The following is a 6,000-nucleotide window of genomic DNA, read 5'->3' on the forward strand; positions in this document are numbered from 1 at the left end:
GGCGCTAATAGTTGAAATAAGTAAAGAATCTCACGACTGGGGAAGCAGGGCGACCATCACACACCCATGACAACAACACACTCATTCACATACACTTGTAACTACACATTTCTGGCCTTATTTTTACCTTCTACGATTGATTTATTCGCTATAATAACAACTCACCCTCTTCCGTAAGTCTTTAAGTTGTCTCTTCACTGAAAATCCCGTTCGTGATGGTGTAAATAGTCGAAATAAGTAAGAATATGGAGGTAGTCGTCCACACCTCCTCTCACTCCTGCATCGATCGAGCCACTGAGCCGCTGTACGGTCAGGTGCTCACTCCGCCCCGATAACTAGTTCCTCTCTTTAACGCCGTTTATTTATCATTAAAGCTCTTTAATATAATCTTCTTACTAGTTTTAATATCACTTTATAATTAATATCATTTTTTTATGTTTTATTACTGTGTTTATAACTATATATACATACTGTTTAGTTACAAAAAATAATATTACCTTTATTACTGTATTTCTTTTCACTTTAATTTATCAGCATTATTATTTATTATCATTTATTACCGTTACCTTAATTACTTTATGTTCTCTGTTATATTTGTTGTTGTTCAGCTTATTATTTGTTAATTACTGTATTGTCTATTACTAACAGAACTTATTATAATTGTGTTTGGTTTGGTTGATGTTATATAGATAGATAGATAGATAGATAGATAGATAGATAGATAGATAGATAGATAGATAGATATGGGGAAGATATACAAACAATGTTAATAATACGATCAATAAATACCGCAAGTTGTATACTATATTACGCTAATTGATTATTTGTATAAAATTTGGGTAAGATTGGAAGGAAATAAAGGCAAAACTATTAATGGAATAATAAAAAAACAATATTATAATTAGGTAAAGTAAAATACATAACATTAAAATAATAATTATGGAAATTGACTAAAATCGATAATGAACACCAGAACTAGTTGTTAACGCACATGAAATGATAATAAAGATGAAAATAAGTAATTAATTCCCATCAACTTTGAACAATGTAAACAATTCAAACAACATAGTGGCACTTTAAGCGGTATTCCTGCGCCCCCACTTGAGATTGTGCAGCAAGATGGTCAATGTTTAAAGACTTACCACGACCTTAGCTGCCACCCCTAAATATTTTTTTTTATGTTACGTGACCCAACCAGACTATCTTGATTTGCCTTAAAAAATACTCTAGTTAGACTATTTAGGTGAGGATAGGTGGAGTTAGGTTAGATGTCTTGAATAAAACAAACTAATGAATAGGTTCAGTGAGTTTATCCATGTAAACCGATATATTGATAAACCATTTATTCTTTTTATTCACACGAATCTCACATAATTATCCTATTAATATATATTTTTTTTAATAAGATCAGCATATGTTTGCTTGGTTCACACATCTGAAAAAAACATTGAGTTCGCGGCACTGTTCGTGATATTCTTATTAACATCCAATATATTTCAGCGTGCCATATTACATCTCTTGTTTGAGGAATTTCAGGAACAGTAATTTCAAGCATATCGCATCAAACTCTTCGTGTGTTTTTCATCCTCGTTCTCTTGAAATATTGGTGATATTTTCGGAAATAAAAAATAATCACATCTCTTAAGATATTAAAGGAAAGATGTGGTCGTGATGTGGCAGCAGCTGTTATGGCATTTGCATTTTACAACAACGAACAAACTGCCACTGGGATTGTGTGGTGTGGTGTGGTGTGGTGTATGACTGGTGTGGTGTGGTGTGTGTATGACTGGTGTGGCGTGGTGTATGACTGGTGTGGCGTGGTGTATGACTGGTGGCGGTGGTGACTGGTGGTGTGGTGTATGGTGGTGGTGACTGGTGTGGTGTGTGGTGACTGGTGGTGGTGACTGGTGTGGTGGGTGGTGACTGGTGTGGTGTGGTGACTGGTGGTGTGGTGTGTGGTGCGTATGACTGGTGGTGGTGTATGACTGGTGTGGTGGTGGTGGTGTGGCGACTGGTGTGGTGTGGTGTGGTGGTGAGACTGGTGTGGGTGCTGGTGTGGTGGTGTGGTGTGGTGGATGACTGGTGGTGGTGGGTGACTGGTGGTGTGTGTGGTGGTGGTGACTGGTGGTGTGGTGGACTGGGTGACTGGTGGTGTGTGGTGTGGTGACTGGTGTGGTGTGGTGTGGTGGTGACTGGTGTGGTGGGTGTGTGTGTGACTGGTGTGTGTGTGTGGTGTATGACTGGTGTGGGGGTGTGGTGACTGGTGGTGTGGTGGTGGCGACTGGTGGTGTGGTGTATGACTGTGTGGTGGTATGACTGGTGGTGTGGTTATGACTGGTGTGGTGGTGTGTATGGCTGAGTGGTGGTGGATGGCTGGTGGTGGCGGCGGTGGCGATCTGGTGTGGTGTGGCGACTGGTGTGGTGTGGTGTGTGTGGTGACTGGTGGTGGTGGCGGTGGCTGGTGTGGTGTGGTGACTGGTGTGGTGTGTGTATGATGGGTGGTGTCGTGGTGACTGGTGGTGTCGTGGCTGTGACTGTGTGGTGTGTGGGCGACTGGTGTGGTGTCGCAGGCGATGGTGTGGTGGTGTGGTGACTGGTGTGGTGGTGTGTGACTGGTGTGGTGGTGGCGACTGGTGGTGTGGTATGTATGGCTGGTGGTGGTGTGTGGTGACTGGTGGTGGTGTGTGGTGACTGGTGGTGTGGTGTGTATGACTGGTGTGGTGTGACTGTGTGGTGTGGTTTGCGTGGCGACTGGTGGTGGTGTATGACTGGTGTGGTGTGGTGGTATGATCGGGTGGTGGTGGTGTATGATCGGTGGTGGTGTATGACCGTGTGGTGGTGTATGGCTGGTGGTGGTGTGTGTATGACTGGTGTGGTGTGGTGGCGGCTGTGGCGGCTGTGGTGGCTGGTGTGGTGGTGTGGCTGTGGTGGTGTGTGGTGACTGGTGTGGTGGCGGGATGGAGTGGTGTATGACTGCGGTGGTGAGTGGTGGGTGTGGTGACTGGTGTGGTGTGTGTATGACTGGTGGTGGTGTATGTGACTGGTGGTGCGGTGGCAGGTATTGCGGTGTGGTGTATGGCTGGTGTGGTGTGGTGTGGTGTATGGCTGGTGGTGTGGTGTATGGATGGTGGTGTGGTGGTGTATGGCTGGTGTGGTGTGTGTGTATGACTGGTGTGGTGTGGAAGGACTGGTGGTGTGTGTGTATGACTGGTGGTGGTGTGTATGACTGGTGGTGTATGAGCTTGTGGTGTGGTGTATGCGTGGTGTGTGGTGGTGGTGGTGTGGCGACTGGTGTGTGGTGGGTGTGTGGCGATGGTTGTGGAGGTGGTGGTGTGTATGACTGGTGGTGTGGTGTGTGGATGGCTGGTGTGGTGTGTGGCGGTTGTGGTGTGGTGGTGTATGACTGTGGGTGTATGTATGATGGTGTGGTGTGGCGACTGGTGGTGTGGTGTGGTGACTGGTGGTGTGGGCGTATGTATGAGTGGGTGGTGTGTGGTGTGGCGGCTGGTGGTGTGGTGGCTGGTGTGGTGTGGTGTATGTATGACTGTGGTGTGGTGTATGTGGCGACTGGTGTGGTGGTGTGTATGACTGGTGGTGGTGTGGCGATGACTGATGAGTGGTATGGCTGGTGGTGGTGGGTGTATGGCTGGTGTGGTGTGGTGTATGACTGGTGTGGTGTGGGTGACCGGATGTGGTGTGGTGGTGTATGGCTGGTGTGGTGGTGGCGACTGGTGGTGGTGGGCTGTGTGGTGTGGTGGGTGACTGGTGGTGGTGGTGACTGGTGTGGTGGTGGTATGACTGGTGTGGTGGTGGGTGTATGGCTGGTGGGGTGGTGTGTTTGGCGATGTGGTGTGTGTGTGTATGACTGGTGTGGTGACTGGTGTGGTGGTGTGGTGTAGGCTGGTGTGGTGGGATGGTGGTGGTGGCGACTGGTGTGGTGATTGGTGTGGTGGTGGTGTATGACTGGTGGTGGTGTGTGAATGGTGTGATGTGTATGACTGGTGTGGTGTGGTGTATGACTGGTGTGGTGTGGTGGTGACTGGTGTGGTGTGGTGTGGTGACTGGTGTGGTGTGTGTGGTGTGATGACTGGTGTGGTGTGGTGGTGTGGTGTGTGTGACTGGTGGTGGGTGGGTGACTGGTGTGATGTGTGACTGGTGGTGTGTATGACTGGTGGTGTGTGTATGACTGGGTGGTGGTGTGGTGTATGACTGGTGTGGTGTGTGTATGACTGGTGGGTGGTGACTGGTGTGGTGTGGTGTGGCGACTGGTGGTGTGTGGTGGTGTATGACTGGTGTGGTGTGGTGTGGTGTGTGTATGACTGGTGTGGTGAGTGTGGTGACTGGTGTGATGTGTGTATGACTGGTGTGGTGTGTGGCGACTGGTGTGGTGTGGTGACTGGTATGGTGTGTGTGTGACTGGTGGTGGTGTGGTGTGTGTATGACTGGTGTGGTGGTGGGTGACTGGTGGATGGTGTGTGTGTGTATGACTGTGTGGTGCATGACTGGTGTGATGTGTATGACTGGTGTGGTGTGGTGGTGGGTGTGTATGACTGGTGGTGGTGCATGACTGGTGTGGATGTGTATGACTGGTGTGTGGTGTGTGACTGGTGTGGTGTGGTATGACGACTGGTGTGGTGTGGTGTATGTATGGCTGGTGTGGTGTGTGTATGATTGTGTGGTGGTGTGGTGTATGTATGACTGGTGTGGTCGGTGTGTGTGGGAGTGGTGTGGTGTGGTGTGGTGTGTGCATGACTGGTGGTGTGGTGTGGTGACTGGTGTGGTGTGCAATGAGTGGTGTGGTGGTGTGTGTATGACTGGTTGGTGTGGTGTGTGGTGTGGCGTGGTTGGCTGTGGTGGTGTGGTTTGGTGTGTCGTGGTGTGGTGTGGTTTGGTGTGTGGCTGTGGTTGGTGTGGCTGTGGCGTGGCGGGTGTGGGGTGGTGTGGGGCTGTGGTGTTGTGGCGTGGGCGTGTGTGTTGGTGGTGTGGTGTGGTCTGGTCATGGCGTAGCGTGGTGTGGTGTGGTGTGGTGTTTGGTGTGTTGGTGCGGTGTGGTGTGTGTTGCTGGCTATGGCGTAGCGTGGTGTGGTGTGGTGTGGTTTGGTGTGTTGGTGTGGTGTGGTGTGTTGTGGTGTGGCTGTAAGAGCGGTGTGCTGTGGTGTGGTGTGGTTGCGTGTTGCTGGTGGTGGTTTTGGTGTGGTGTATTGGGGTGGTGTGGCTGTGGCAGCGTGTGTGTTGGTGCGGTGTGGTGTGTGGATGTGGTGTGTGGCAGAGCGTGGTGTGTTGTGGTGTGGTGTGGTGGTGTGGCTGTGGTGTGGCTGCAGAGCGTGGTGTGCTGTGGTGTGGTGGTTTGGTGTGTGTCGTGGTGTGGTGTGTGCTGTGGTGTTGTGTGTGGCTGTGGTGTGGTGTGTTTTGGTGGTGGGGTGTGGTGTGTTTTGGTTTGTACTATGGTGTGGTTGTGTGTGGTGTGGTGCAGTGTGTTGGTGTGTGGCTGTGGCGTGGTGTGGGTGTGTGGCTGTGGTGGTGGTGTGTGGCATGGTGGTGCAGTGTGGTTTGGTGTGGTGTGGTGTGTCTTGGTTTGGACTGGTGTGGTTGGTGAACTGTGGTGCGTGTGTTGGTGTGTGGCTGTGGCGTAGTGTGTGTGTGGCTGTGGTGTGGTGTGGTGTGTGGCTAGGTGGCAGTGGTTTGGTGTGTGGCGTGAGTGTGGTTTGGTGGGTGGTGTGGTTTTGGTTTGTGCTATGGTGTGGTGTGGTGTTTGGCGGTGTGGTGAGTGGTTTGGTGTGTGGGTGTGGTGTGTTTTGGTTTGTGGCTATGGTGAGGTTTTGTGTGGCTGTGGTGGTTTGGTGTGTGGCGTGGTGTGGTTTGTGTGTGGGTGTGGTTTGTTTTGTTTGTGGTATGTGGTGTGGTATGTGGCAGTGTGGTTTTGGTGGGTTTGGTGTGGTGTGTTGTGGCGTGTGGTAGTGTGGTCGTGAGTGTGTGTGTGGCTGTGGTGTGGTGTGGCGG

The 6,000-nt window shown here is 50.0% G+C and overlaps 1 protein-coding gene across 1 annotated transcript in view; it reads right to left on the bottom strand.

The window, feature by feature from the left end:
• Positions 1 to 309, bottom strand: part of LOC121871220 (armadillo segment polarity protein-like) — a 43,061-nt gene extending 42,752 nt beyond the window's left edge. Inside the window, exon 1 of the mRNA XM_042373412.1 lies at positions 166 to 309. The gene's annotated coding sequence lies outside the window, so the exon portion shown is untranslated. The remainder of the gene's footprint in view (positions 1 to 165) is intronic.
• Positions 310 to 6,000: the final 5,691 nt, after the last annotated feature.

Source organism: Homarus americanus, unplaced genomic scaffold (genome assembly GCF_018991925.1).
Source record: "Homarus americanus isolate GMGI-L3 unplaced genomic scaffold, GMGI_Hamer_2.0 scaffold40565, whole genome shotgun sequence".
NCBI lineage: Eukaryota > Metazoa > Arthropoda > Malacostraca > Decapoda > Nephropidae > Homarus > Homarus americanus.